The sequence below is a fragment of the Setaria italica genome, chromosome III, assembly GCF_000263155.2.
Source record: "Setaria italica strain Yugu1 chromosome III, Setaria_italica_v2.0, whole genome shotgun sequence".
NCBI lineage: Eukaryota > Viridiplantae > Streptophyta > Magnoliopsida > Poales > Poaceae > Setaria > Setaria italica.
Genome location: NC_028452.1, coordinates 43,904,170 through 43,919,704, shown reverse-complemented (window position 1 = coordinate 43,919,704; position 15,535 = coordinate 43,904,170).

The following is a 15,535-nucleotide window of genomic DNA, read 5'->3' as shown; positions in this document are numbered from 1 at the left end:
GGAACATACTCCTCTGTGACTGCCACCGGTGAGTATTTAGTTAATAAATATATCCTAGTCAGCGTCAAAAGCTTTTATAACCTTGACTATAATTTATATGACCAATTATTTGTAATGGTCAAAGGTACAGATAGTAATATACCCATTCGACATGTTCTGACAATTTTGCTTCAATAGTAATTTTACAATATATAAATAAATATTTTTTAAAAAAAGTGGCGATCCATCTTATACAACATCAAATCGTAATCATAGAGAACAAATAGCATAACAAAAGGTATAATTCATATAGGATTTCTAAAAGTAACATTGTTATAATTTAATATGTTAACATATTAAAATAAAAAACATTTAATATGCTAACTTTGGACATAGAAAAGCATTATAAGGCAAACTCATTTGCACGTGTATTTTTATTTTCCATCCCACCACTCGCCAGACTGATGATATGGCAGCAGTTCAGGAAATTATTGTCTTCCTGGGGTTTTTAGGTCATTATAGCTTACGAATACTTAATTCACTACAAGAGGAATGGGTCTTAACGATGGGAAATGTGGTCGTTAAAAGTCCAGATGTGCTCATTAAAAGTTATTAGCGACCACATTATTGTGGTAGTCCATGGTCGTTAAAGGCTCCGTCATTAATACAATTAACGACCACATACAATTTTCTGTCGTTAGTTTTTCAACGACCGGCTGAGATGTCGTCGTTGATAATAGGGAATTAATGACCACATTTTTAGTATTAACGGCCACATTTTTGATCATTAATATTATTACAACATCTCTTATGAGGTATTATCGGCAACCACTTTTAGTAATAACGACCACATTTTTTTGCTGTAATAATATTTCACTACATACTGCGGAGCATTGACGACCACTTTTTTAGCACTAATATTTTCACATTAGCCGTTAACGACCACATATATAGCATCTGTCACAACTTTTATACTATCATTTATTTGTAACAACAGAAGATGGCAAACGATACTAAGTTAAATTGTTTCTTTGCAACAGAGAAAAATTAACCATTCTAGAACAGGAACAATCCTATTAAAAAAAATATGATAAGATTCACTACTTTGTCTTATGAGAAAGCACACTATAGCAGTAAGCTATTGAAGGCATGGACGGATCAATGGCCTCCTCGTGAACAGTTCTTGTCCCACCTCTGATAATAATCTTGTTCGTCCTTATCCCTACAATAGGCATATATATTATATCAGCACACAAATAATAAAGAAACAGATCAAGCAACTTTTTTAGCATACATGCTTACAGCTAATCCTTCTGATTCATGTTGGTCAAATGGTCCCACCAGGCATGAAAATGATAAATTCATTAGTAATAAAAATTGAAGCCAGAGACACCAAATTTCCACTATTTTTCTCCCGACAACATACAGATATATCCCTGCATTGGTGGATACAAATGGCGATCAGTTGATTCAGTCGCAGGATTTGCCAACAGAAAGAAAGTATCTATACATTAAAATGATCACTTGAGGTATATACTTACCGTTAAAATCATATTTCACCATTATAAATCTTGTTTATGCAGATATCAAACATTGAAACATCTAATAAAATCACCTGTAAAAGCATAAGGGGAAACATTAAAAGCGAACAACGTACTATTATTGCTGAAAGGTGAGATTTCTAGTTCATATGAACTTGCCTAATTAATAGAGAAGAGTCCAGCAATTTGAAGGAAACATGTGCAACAATTAATCAAAAAATTATTAGACTGCTTGCAGGAAGCGATCTTTATCGTAGACTATTTAGAAAGGATAACTCTGATTCAGCTAAGCCCCAACTTATAACTGAAAAATGTAAGAGTTGCATTATTTGGATTAGTCAAGCAGACAGAATTTCAGATGACTACTGATATTATTCATTTTTGAAAGGAACTTCTGATATTATTGGATGACTAGTTAGGGTAACATCACAGTGGAATGCAACCATCATCTATCTCTTTCTGATATAAACATGTATGCTGATTTCACGCCAGATACGACATGGCAATAAATCTAACACATACACTTGAAAAAATAAATTCTAGGTCTGAATATACATTAATTCATTTAAACAAATGGTCCTCCACAACCCATATGTGCAATAATTTACTCAGAGAACGAATACCCAGTCTATTGTACTTGATCACATAAGCACGTCGGAAAAAAAAGATTTCCTCTGGTTCGTTAATAAATTGATGGATGAGCTGCTTATATAATTGACTGAGTACTGTGAATACGATTACTACTTTTCTTATCAAGTTTGATTCGTTGCGAGTCCTGACCTGACTACCACTCCCAAACAGGCCGTCCCGGCCAGCTCGGCCGGAAGCATCGCGGCCGCTCGTCCGCGCCAGCGGACGGTGGATGGCTGCAGCCTTGCGGCCGAGTGCGTGCGGCCTGCCCTCTACCAGTGCCACGGGCATTGTACTCGAGTTCGCGACCCTTGAGTGCACGCTGCATCCACTCGAGAAAAAAATATGCACGTGCGTGGGATTCGAACCCACAACCTCAAGCCTCATGTGTAACTTCCTTACCATCTCACCTACATAATACATCTGACTAAGTAGTGGATGCAATCTTTTTGTACTAACTCGTGGGGGACCCACCAATAGGGACTAAAGCCCTCGAAGACTTTAGTCCAGGCTTGTAACACCAATCGGGACTAAACAATCACCATTAGTACTGCACTAGTGGAAAATGGACCTTTAGTCCCGGTTGGTAGGGGTCATAGATCCCAAAAATCCATCAAGGACTAATTATTCAAGACAAAAGGGGGTTCGAAAAATGCCCTTTCCACTCCGCCCGCGCCTGCCGGCACCGCTCCGCCAGGCCCGCGCTGCTTGTCTCCACGCTCTGCCCGCACCCGCCTGTGTCGCTCCGCCGGGTCTGGCCACTCCGCGCCCGCCATGTTCCACTATGGCGTCGCTCCGCTCCACGCTCCGCCAGGCCTGCACCCGTCGGCCGCCCGCTCGTGCCCCCATGCGCCGCTCGACCTGGAAGAGGAGAGAAGATAAGGGAGGAGAGAGGAGGAGATAAGGTGGAAAGAGAGAGGGGGGAGATAGAGGCTTAGGGAGGCATTTAGGCCCTGTTTGGCACGGCTCCACTCCTAAACTCCAGCAACTCCATCAAAAAATTCAGCGAAACACCCCAACTCCAAAACTCCATGGAGTTACCAACTCCATGGAGCTGTAGTGCAAATGGAGGTGGAGTTTTGGAGCACCTCTTTTGCTGCTCCAGAAACCTCTCTTTTGAACCTCATCGTGGAGTTGGTGGGTAATTACCCACCAATGCCATTGGTTACACAAAAAAACGTTTCATTCTATTCTCCCTTCTATTCTCTCCAGCCCCACTCGCCGCCAGAGCCCCGCCCGCCGCCGCCCGTCGCCGCCCGCCGCGGCCCGCCGCCGCCCGTCGCCGCCCGTCGCCGCCCGCCGCCGCCCCCGTCGCCCGTCGCCACCCGCCACCCGTCGCCGCCCGCCGCCCGCCGCTTGTCGTCGCCCGTCGCCGCGCCAGTCGCCGCGCCCGTCGCCGCCCGCCGCCACGCCCGTCGCACGTCGTCGCCCGCCGCCCGTCGCCGCCCGCCACCTGTCGTCGCACGTCGTCGCCCGTCGCCCATCGCCGCCGCCCGTCGTCGCCCGTCGCCGCCCCGCACCGCCCCTGTCGCCGCCCACCCCGCCGCCCAGCCCGCAGGCCGTCGCTACCCGCCGCCGCCCGCCGCCTCCCGTCGCCGCACCCGTCGCCCGTCGCCGCCCGCCGCCTGTCGTCGCCCGTCGCCGCCCGTCGCCGCCCGTCGCCGCACCCGCCGCCCGCCGCCTGTTGCCGCCCGCCGCCCGTCATCACCCGTCGCCGCCCACCCCGCCGCCCGTCATCGCCCGTCGCCGCCCACCCCGCCGCCCGTCACCGCCCAGCCCGCCGCCCACCCTGCCGCCCGTGGAGGGTCTCCCGTGTGCAGCACAGTGCAATGGAAAAAGGGGAAGAAGAAGATGGGATAGAGAGGATGACAAGTGGGGCCTTAATTAGGGGGCAACAATGGCAATCCACACTGAAATCGATCTTTTTTGGAGCTGAGAGCACCCATCTAGCCAAACACCCCATTTTTGTTCTGGAGTTTTGGAGCGGAGCTGGCTCCATGTGGAGTTCAGGAGTGGAGCAGCTCCACCCGGAGTTGGAGCCATGCCAAACAGGGCCTTAGTCCCGGTTGGAAACAGTCAATGACATCGCGCTCTGTGAAATCCACGATTGTGGCCTTCTTGTCGAGAAGCGACGTAAGTAGCTCCGTAGGGTCTCGCATTCTTATTTCTTGACCTGAGACAAGTCGATCCTATTGCTAAGATGTTGCATTACCCTAGAGTAGTTGTTGGTGAACGTCACCTTGAGGTCCTTCCATGAGTCGATCGAGTTCTTGTCCAACGATTCGAGCCAGGTAAGTGGCGCCGTCTCTGTGCAGATGGGGAAGTAGTTGACTTTGGTGTCATCATTTCCCTCAGCTGCTTGTACTAATAGTGAGTAGCAACTAAGGCATTGGACTTGGTGATGCCCAGAGGTTTGAATTTTTTGGGTAGAGTTGTCCTCCTTACACGTTTGGAGAAGGCAAAGAACCTATCGATATCATCTCCTAGGTGTTTGACTTCTTGCTCGCAGTTGCGGCATTGTTGATCTTATTGTGGAGGTCTCCTACTAGGCGTTCAGGCTCTAGGTTAGCCCCACGATGGCCGCGGCCTCCCGAGGGTCCTGCGTGACTACCTTCAGCTCCAGCTTGGTTTGGTCTGGTGCCTCCAAGTTCACTTGGTCTGGACAGAGGGCCTCTATGGCTACTGCTATGTTGAGTTCACTAGGAAGTAGTGCGTTGGACTAACTATATCGGATTTTGCTGATCGAGTTGTTCGTACGTGAGTTCCGCCAATTCAGCCAACTGTCTAGTGTACTTGTTCTGGGGCATCGCGCGAGTGATGAGATCAAAAGACACGATGGTAGCCAGGGGAGTATGATAGTGACGCATTTGAACTACTTCAAAGGTGTTATCCAAGTTCTGGATTGGTAGGTCCGGTGCAAGGTGGCAGCGACGCTCTACTCTTGCGGCGTTCCTTGCTTGTCGTCGAGTTCTTTGAGCTTCAGCCTCTTCACCAACAACATTGGTGGTCAGCTCGTCCAGTGAGACGTTGTCTAGGTGACGCTCATGCCATAGGTTTCTGTCTCGTTGCGCTTCTTCTTTGTCCTCTTGTCCAGTAATGAGGGCGAACAGCTCTCTCTCTGAAGAGTAGCTTCCCGAGCTCGAAGTGATGATCTCCATGGTGCCGCCTTCCTCCTAGATGGGTGATAGCAGAACTCCCTCCTGGTACGGGAGAGTGTCGAGGTAGGCGACGAGGCACGAATCATCATCTTTGCCGAAAGTTGGTGGCTTCATGTTGGGCTAGTAGACGAATCTACCTTGAGGGGTTGATGTGATTACTAGGCCCTGCTGCGGTCATGTGATTACCAAGTCCTGCTGTAGTCCACGATCGCATCCGTATCGGATTGTAATCTAGACAAGGTCATCTAATAGATAGTGGTCGCGTTGTAGAGTCCGAACAGGAATCATCTTTGGTAGGAATTCAACTCGCACGATGGATTATGTGCTGCCTCATGAAAGTTAATGTAACTGGTGGAAGAAGTCGAGTTAAACTCGGACTTGTCCCCCTAGCCTCTGACTAGGTCAGAAATTGAAATTTTGCCGAAATTCTTGACGAGATCCTCCAGGGCTTGATGTTGGAGCTTCATGGTTTGTTGCTTCTTCTCTTGGGTTGACGCAATCTGATGGCGGAAATTTCCAGTGCCGCTGCAATGCAAACCCAAGAGCCGAAGATGACTGTCGCGCCTGCTTCAAACGCGATGATTAGCTTGATGAATGACTTGTGCCATCGAATTTGCTAGTAGATTCTTGGCGAGGACCCCTACCTGGAGCACCAGCTATTGGTGTTTAAACCCGGCGACCTACCGAGAGGGTGTCCGAGGTACTGTTTTGGTTAGTGGGGCTCGCCAAGATCAGGAACTCGAAGGTAAACATAGACACACGATTTAGAGAGGTTCGGGCCACTGAATAGTGTAATAACATACGTCCTGTGTGTTGGCTAGATTCAATTGCTTTGGAGGGGTCCCTACATCACCTTATATTGCTGGGGGGCATTGTTACAGGTCGGTTGGTTATAAGAATACTAGTCGGATACAACTAGAGGAGTCCTACTCTTATTACAACGAGTACTTTCCTAATCCTCAACTAGTACGTGTCTTTCCATGTAGACTACGTCGTCCTACGCTATGGTCTCCATGTCAGATACATCTTGGTGTCAAGCTCCACATTTAGGATTGTCCAAACTTCTGGTAGGCTCATAGATGTATGTACGACAATTGGTTAACTGTAGCATCCAGCATATGAATTCACATCGAGGCAAATTGTTCTGTAACAATGCAATATTCACCGTAGTTTTAAAATAAATTGATGTGACCCTAGTACTGTCGTTGTCAAGATTAGCGGATTGAGACTACGGCTAGTAAATTTCTTTTATGCGCGTAAGGCTTCGGATGGTGGCGTGGGAAGACACGGGGTTAGACTGGTTCGGGCAAGGAAAGCCCTATGTCCAGTATGAGGAGCTGCTCGTGTTACCCACGCATGGTTTGTAGTAGGGGTTACAAACAGGCGAGAGAGGGAGCTGGTCCAAAGTCTCTTGGGTGTGCACTGATGCTTGTGAGGTGAGTGTGTGTGTTCTGTTGTCTTCCAAGTCCTCTCAGTATTGGGGCTCCTGGTTCTCCTTTTATAGCACAAGGAGGGCTCACGGTTACAGGTGAACCGGGTGTGTGGAGAAGTAAAAGAGATAAGCTAAGTAAAGTAAAGTACAAAGAGAAGGACCAAGTTCCCGTATCGCCGCCTCCTGCTCCGACCTCCGGCTCCTGTCAGTGCGGCCACCGGAGGAGGGCGGCTGCCGCCGGTCCTCCGAGCGACTGTCACCGCTGGGCATGATGATGGTGTCCGGTCGTGGCAACTGTGCACGTTGGGGGAGACGACTGACCCCTGTTGTCCTGCTTATTAACCGTGGAACACGGATGTTACGTCCTTGTCGCCGGATATGCTGGGCGCGAGAATGGGCGGCGCTCCCTCCTGTGCCGGGCGGCGCATGCCATGAGTGTCCTATGGCGAATCAGGGAGAGCCGCGGCCACTGTACCCTGCGCAGTCGTGGCTATAGTGTTCCGCCCGGGTACTTGTGGCGGGTCACGTCCAGGGCGCGGGCGCCTTTCTGCGCGCCAGAGTCGCGGCGCATTTATGGCAAGATCGGTAAGGGGCCCATGAGATCCGCGCCCTCGTCTGCCGGTCTGCGCCCGAGGCGGACCCTTGTCTTGTGGGCCCGGATGAGTCCGGCCCCCATGCGCCCAGGATCGGGCGAGGCGGAGCCTTGCGGTGAGGGGTTGGGTGCACCCGACCCTGGGACCGTGGGTCAGGCGAGGTGGAGTTTCGTCATCAAAGGGTCGGGAGTGTCCGACCCCGGGGCCCTAGGTCAGACGAGATGGAGCGGGATGTTCCTTGCCCATGCTGGGTCGGCGGTAATCGTCATAACCATAGGTGGGCCTGGGCCTTCATGATTGTTGTTTTAAAGGACATTAGGAGGTCGTTAATATTTCTCTCCAACAAGTACCTAGCTTCATATCAGAATTGCAACCCCCTCCCGAGATGAGAGATGTTTTCAAGATTCACCATCATTTCCCTTCAAGCTTAAAGCTGTACGGTTACAATCCTCTACTGATACCAACATTGTACCAAATGTTAGTTCTACACATGTCAATTTTAAAGGTTTACAAGTAGCATTACCCTTTTTACAGCCTAAACATGAGCTTCAAGTTGCTCATAGTTGATATATTATAGGATATAAATCTAACAGCTATGGAGGTAAGATAGCTATCTAACAGCCCATGTGTGGACTAATTGTAGCCACACCATCTTTACCACTAATTTCTACTGCACACTACTGGGGAATGCGCTATTAGTAATGGTTGGGAAATCCCTGGTTATTTGAACCGGTGGTATTAAAAAATTATAAAAAAATGAAATCCCCATCGGCCGCTCCGCTACCGCTCCGCGTCCGTCCTCGCCGGCCCCCGCGACCCCCAGTCTCCGCGCCCACCCGCCCGCGCGCCGCCTCTCCCACTGCTCGGGGAGGCAGAGGAGGAGGAGGAGGAGGAGGAGGAAGGAAGAGGGAGACTGTGAGGGAGAGTACCGGTGGGGAGACTGAGAGAGAGTTCTGTGAGATAGAGATAGAGGAGGGGGATGGGAGGAGAGAGGTAGAGGCGGATGGGAGGTTTAGTACCGGGTGGAGTCCCCATACGGCACTATTGTGTTTAGTACCGGGTGGTCTTTTAGGTCCGGTACTAATGCTCACATTAGTACTGAACCAAAATGCAACCGGTACTGAGGCCGTGGACGAAAGGTCCATTCCCTATTAGTGGTAGTTATTTGTAGCCAATAGTAATTTTAGTTCTTATCAGTTCCTATGCAGATACAGCACATGCCAAAAGAAAAGCAACTCTCGTATATGAATTTGGAATTATTTTTACAAACCTCAGCTCTAAGAAGAGCATTCTCAGCCTTTAATACACAAAGGCCGCATACTTTCTTCCTCTGTTCAGACTTGATTACCAAGCTCGCTAGCGTGCAATTGACCATAGTCCATATGGATCCATCTGGCCCATCTTGGAGGTAGGAAGTGAAGACAAAACCATATGGATCCATCAAGCATCTCACAATAGACATAGGAAGCAATGACATTATTAGTGGAATTTAAACAAAGAAAATTGCCCTTGGACGAAGGATCGATCAACCGGAAGTTGCACGCATGAAGTCGTGAATGACTGACCTTATGTGATTCTTGTTCTACCGAACCTGCAAGTCAAAATGCATTTGAATCCTCCTGAAGTATAGTCGAAGTGCACGAATACATGCAAGGACAACGACCGCCTCATCGCCTGCCTGCCCAGCGTTGGCCCTGCCAGTGTGCCACCACCACCATGCATGATGTCAGCCGGCAGCACGCCGGCGCCGGTCAACATTCTTGTTGCACGTCACCAAAAGCCACGCTACTATAGCGTGTGGCAGGTGTGGCGCTCTTTTATGGCGCCACAGCCCTGTGATGTCGTGTGGTTTGGCTGGGAACAAAGCACGCCCCGCCAATCGTAGGTGCTCAGTCGATTCCTCATCTCCCGTGGCTTAGCCACCAAGCAGCTTCCTACATACAAGGCACAGGTCTCTGCATGCAGACCACTACTAAGCAACTCGTCTCAACTCTCAACGTACAGCAGGCTCCAGTCCACCGCCGATGCATGCACCCGTGCAAACAGATTGACCTATTCCTGCTCCTGATTGTGTGCGACGACTCCATCCACCAAGCTCCTGGCGGCACACGTACCTCCACTCACATCATGGCTGCCACTCCTGGCCATGCATGCAGCATGACAGACACGAACACAACTAACATGGACTCAACGCTGCACTGATCAACACGAATGAAGACGTACGATAACAGTCCCACTAAGCAATTTTTCGCAGGCGGGCCTTGCAGGCTCGCAGGTGGGCCTGCGCCCTCTTACATTCCCACATAAACACCGTTCGTCTCTGTTCATGCGTGGAGCAGCGGCAGTAGGTGGGGCAGGGGTGTGGAGGCAGCCTCCAGTCGCGCAACAGAGGGTGGCCGGGGCAGGGGTGTGGAGGCGGCCTCCAGTCGCGCAACAGAGGGTGGCCGGGGTGGATCCCATAGGGTGGCGGTGGCGAGGCCAGCCTGAGAGGCGGTGGCAGTGGCAGAGCTCGCACGAGGTAGGGCAGAGGTGGATCCCATGGGGCGGTAGCGGCGTGGCGAGCTTGGAAGGTGACGGCGCTCGCCTCAGGTAGGCGGCAGCAGGCTAGGCAGGGGTGGATCCTGTGGGGCGGCGGCGGCAGCTCAGAAGGCGGTGGTGGCAGTCGCGCGAGGTAGGCGGTGGCAGGCTGGGTAGGGGTGGATCCCGTGTGGCGGCGGTGGCGGCTCGGGAGGCGGCGACGCTCGCTTGGCGCTTGCGCGAGGTAGGCGAGCCCGGGATGCAATGGCAGACTGGGCATGGGCGAGCGACGGTAGTGGATGACATGTGGGATCCACATACAATAGTTACAAACGGTGTTAAATGACATCCAATCGACCCTCTCAACCCTTTCAACCAAATATAATATGGGTTGGATCCATCCCCTTCAACCAAACACGAGATGGATTGGATCCAACCCAAAAAAGTGGAACGGAGCCAACCCGTTCCACTTGATCCCAAAATCAAACACATGCTAAGCAATTTTTCGCAGGCGGGCTTTGCAGGCTTGCAGGTGGGCCTGTGCCCATTTACATGCCTAATTATATTAGAGTTAATTAGTGGATAAAACTAGACAAACAGAGGAGTTGAGAGGCCAAATTTGGATTTGTTCCTTATTATTACACTTTGGCTGGGCCGAGATGGGAGCCCTAGCATATCTGCAGTTGATAGACGGAAGCAGCAACAACATTCTCGCAGCATGGTAGCAACAATCTCAGGGCTAGCAGTGCGTAACGCAGTAGCAACGAGGGGGGAAGTCGTGGCAGTGGCCGGTAAGGTTGTGGACTTTGTCTTCGTCTATGCATGTATCTGAGCAGTGCCAATCATCGATGCACCACCCATGATATTTGCCGCTCAGGTGCCTGCAATAGTTGCCTTCAACGCAGGACATCTCTGCATGCATGAACACGCCGACCGGCCGGCGCACGTATATGCAAGAACGAACGACGTTATTTTGATAGCCAAAAGAATATAATCAAAAAGATCATGGACTTGTAGAAGGACGTACCGGCGGTCATGACGATGAGTAGGAGGACGATGGCGGCGGCTGCAGAGAGATTCTTCCTTGGTGAAGGCACCATTGGTTGCTTGCTTTTTGGTGGAAGTTCGTGCGTTGAAGAAGAATGAGCGATAGATTGAGCCGATGACGATGCGCTAGTGATCGAGTCGAGAAATTTGGCAATTTATGTATATATATAGACAGCGATGAGTCGATGTAGAAGAGAAATTTAATTGGCTGCTCCGCCCATAACCTTATGTTGAAATTAAGCTATCACACTAGCAGGCCAGACAGGTGGTGAACCATCAGACTTACAAGAACGCTCGGAGGAAGCAATGCAAGCTTAAAAAGCATTGCAAGATTATTGCCCTAGTGTTTTCCGCCGCAGAAGCACAACGAGCACTACTGCGCCCAGGCCAGACGCTGAGCTTTCCATCGCCAGTGTCTATTACTTATTCCTATATTTTCTCTTCTAGTTTTGATCTAAAATTTAGTTATCATGAATTGCAATTTTATATGTGTTCTTTGTTTAGGTTTTTTTCCCTGATTTGTTTAATAGAAACCGAAATGTTTATTTATATATATTAACTTGTCATAGGATCGTGTTTTTTTATTTTTATTCTATAGCCATATAAAAACCGATTTGCTAATTTTATGACGACCTCTCTCTATTACCAGTCATCTCTCGTCATCGATTTTTTTTGGCTTTATTTCTCTGTTTTGACCTTTCTTTTTTCCATCTCACTACTATACACACGCTTCGTTCTCCCCTCCGTTCACCCACGATCATAAGGCCGCGTCCATTCACCCACAATCATAAGGCCTTTCATGTACCTTACCCGTCTCCTTCTATTTTCTCTCATACTCATATTCATTACTGGTATTTCTTCTAACTGTACGTTGCCTGCAGGATGGAAATTTCCATCTAGCTGCACTACTAGAAAACGGACCGGTTCCAAATTTGGAAGCTCCTAGAGAGCTTTTTGTGCTAGGTCAAAACACCACCCGATACTAAATGTCAAAATGTGATATTTAGTACCGGGTTATGTTTTGACTGGTACTAATGCTCCGCGAACATTTAATACCGGATCAAGACACCACCCGGTATTAAAGGGTGACATTTAGTGCCGGTAGTGTTTTAACCCAGCACTAAATGGTCTTTCATGAATTACTTCAAAACGAAAGCATCTCTCTCCCAATAACATGTGCTGTGTTGGTGGAATGGTGAGTGAAGTTCACATGAGGCTTGAGGTCATGGATTTGAATCCCACGGACCGCGCACTCAAATTTACACGTGAAAATATCGCATGACTTATGACTCTAGGGGTTTGTAATATTTTTTTCTTTATTTTTTGGAAATTGTTAACGTGTACATACTTATATAAGCTAAGTATTCTTTCTTTTGCAGGATATAAGCTGCTTATTTTTGGCAAGATACATTCTCCTTGTAATCAGGGTATTGCATCCCTTGATTGCCCATGTAATTGGCTATATATTGAAATGGACGCCGCGCACACGGATGTGCTGTGCTTCCCCAAAAGTCTCGCTCTCTCTCTCTCTCGTTTACAGAAATCATTGGTGAGATCTTTTTTTAATGCTGATCGCTTCATCTAAAAGCATCTTTGATGCGTGCAATAATCTCGCCACCTTGGTTTTGTGTTCCAAGGGCGATGTGGTACTTGCAAGGTAGCAACTTGCTGGTTTGTCTGCATTGGATCCGTGATTATCTTTCACTTTTAGCATGTTTATCTTACTCTTCTAGCCTGTATGTGTTCCACGTGTCTCATGCAGTTGTTCCTTGCAGTTGCAGTGTCAGGCCTCGCATTGATCATCTCAGCCATCACGTTTCCCTCGGGTACACCGGGCAAACATTGTATAATTTATATCGATTCACAATTCTCTAAGTCACTGTCATTAAACAACTGGATGTACTTAAACAAGTACATGAATCATTGTCAATGATCTGATTTAAATAAAGCCTCCAAAAACTGCTTGGACTGTGGTTTGACTACCAAAGGATAAAGGAGACCTGGGGATCCTTGACCTGTCAGTCAACAGGATGTTCTACTTTTGAAGAATCTACGCCCTACTGGCTCGAATTTCCTTGTGTGTATGCAATTTCCCTGTGGAATTTTTGGTACACACAGGGAAATTAGCGTTTCCTTGTCGGTTTTCAAAAAACCCTAAGGAAATAGGGAAATTACTCATTTCCTTATGGGTTCGCTCAAACGCACAAGGAAATTCAATAACACATAGGGAAACTGCGAGTTAGCTAAGATACACCGGGAAAATAACAAAACACACAGGGAAATTACTCTGTGGGTTAGCTTAAAACACACATAGAAATTGACAAAACACACAAGAAAATTGCAGCACATGGAATTACCCATTTTCTAATGGTGAATATCTAACTTTTCATTTTTTTTGCATTACAACTTAACATAGCCATGGTTTAGTATGTCTATTCATAAAACTAATTGAACTACAATTTTATGCCATAATATAGTTTTTAAGAATTCAATTGTATTTATACCTACCTATTTATTAGAATTACCTCACCTTTTTAACCACATGTTTTACAAAAAATGGTCACTAAATTGATAGTCGGATGAAGCATATTTTCTTTGAGAAGCTCCAGAGATGTTTTGGGCAAAAATCCTTTAGCACTGGATGATGCGACGGCACCATCGCAGAAAATGTTGGAGCAATGACATCAGAGGGATCCAGTGGCTATGTGACATGAACAGTGGGACCGGATGATTCAATGGGGGCATCGGATAAAGCATCAAATGAATTCATGAGGAACTTGTGTATAGGGATGTTCCGATGCAGGCCAAAAATAGACCATCAGAACATTCGAAGGTATCCTTTTTCACTAGCCGTTGGAGCTAATGCTCTTTGAGCCCTTGGGGCTATTTATACCCCATCACTCGCCCATTTGGAGTTGCTGCAGGGTCCAGGGATGCATTAAAGGCCAAGACTCGTCAAGAACACATCCATGCAACCAAACACTACTAGAATTTAGAAGTTTGCCATGTGTCCACGACACACGGCGAAGCCCAAAAAATACTCAGCAAAGCCTTTGCTGAGTGTTACACTCAGCAAACAGCACACGACGTACACAGTGCTGGCAAAAGTTTCTTTGCCAAGTGTTTTGCACTCAGCAAAGACTTTGCCGAGTGCTAAAACTAACGCTCGGCAAAAAAAAGCAACGTGACGGCGCGAAGACGATCACGGTGCGTTTGTCGAGTGTCTAACAGCATGGACACTCGGCAAAGATGCCATTTTAGGCCCAAAATGTACAGATTTTTGGCCTCTTTGCCGAGTGGCACAGCCCAGACACTCGGCAAAAGATGCCCATTTAAGGCCCAGAATGTACAGATTTTTGCCACGTGTCCTCTATGCCGAGTGTATTTTGCGTGGCACTCAACAAATAGCTCTTTTTCCGAGTGTAACACTCGGCAAAGCTGCCACATATAACCAGTTTATTTGGTTTGGTCAGAACCACGTACCACATTCAAATAAACATCACATCCATCACAGATAGTTCACAATAGGCATCACAGGCAGATCATATTGATATATCCACAACACATCACAAATGCAAATGAACTTCACAATCACAAATGCAAATAAACTACAAAATTACAAGTACATAGTTCACAAAGACTCAAAACACACAAGTATACACTAATAAGGCCTCTCATTGACATCTACTAAACTAACCGGAGTGACTGTGACCACGGTGGCCATTGGTGCATGGATTGTCCTACTCCAGGCTCATTCGATGCCACTGATTGATTCTGCACAAACGAGAAGAGATAAATCATTCACAGTGATTGAGAACAAAACATACAAGTATTAGAAATAAACTAGCAACTAGAAATAGTGATTAATTCTGCGGAAACTAAAAGTAGCTAAGTTACATTGATTGAGAACGAAACAGTGATTACATGGTTAACTACAAACTAGAAATGATCTAGTAATTAGAAACTAGAAACATATGCACATCACAAAGGAGAAAAGATTGATTTTGCATAAACTAGAAACAGTGATGATAAGGTTGCGAAGTGACTCACAATGCCGGATGGAGTATTTGGAGCAGGTTGAGGAGGAGGGACTAGCATCGCTAGCGGAGGTTGACCGATTGCAGCGTAAACACCCCTCATCATTTGAAACATCCGCAGTCGCTCTGCCTCCATCCTCTGCTCGATGGATGCCTCTAGCTCCTCCCGTTGCCTCCTTTCTTGCTCCAGCTGGGCCTTCATTATTTCATCCCAATGTTACACTACCATGCAAAAGTATGTAAAAATCAATGAACCATGAATAAAACAGAAATAACCTGGAGTTCGTCCCTCTAGAACCGTGTAGAATCTGGCCGAGGGCGTATCGCCGGGCTGGAACACGTGATCTGTGCTCGAAGCTCATAGAAAGAGGGAGTACAGGCCGTATCGAGTGTGTCGTCGCCAATCCAGAACCGGCCATGCTTCTTGCCTCCTCCCGCCCTCATGACCACTTCTCCATCAAGGTCATGTGCACTCAGATCGTAGTCTGGGCCATGGACCGCCCTTGCCATCGATGTGTATCCATCAAGGTGACTGTGGATGGTCTCGTTGCTATACGCCGAGGGCGGGTCATCTAGGTTGTAGGTGATGCCAGCCATCACC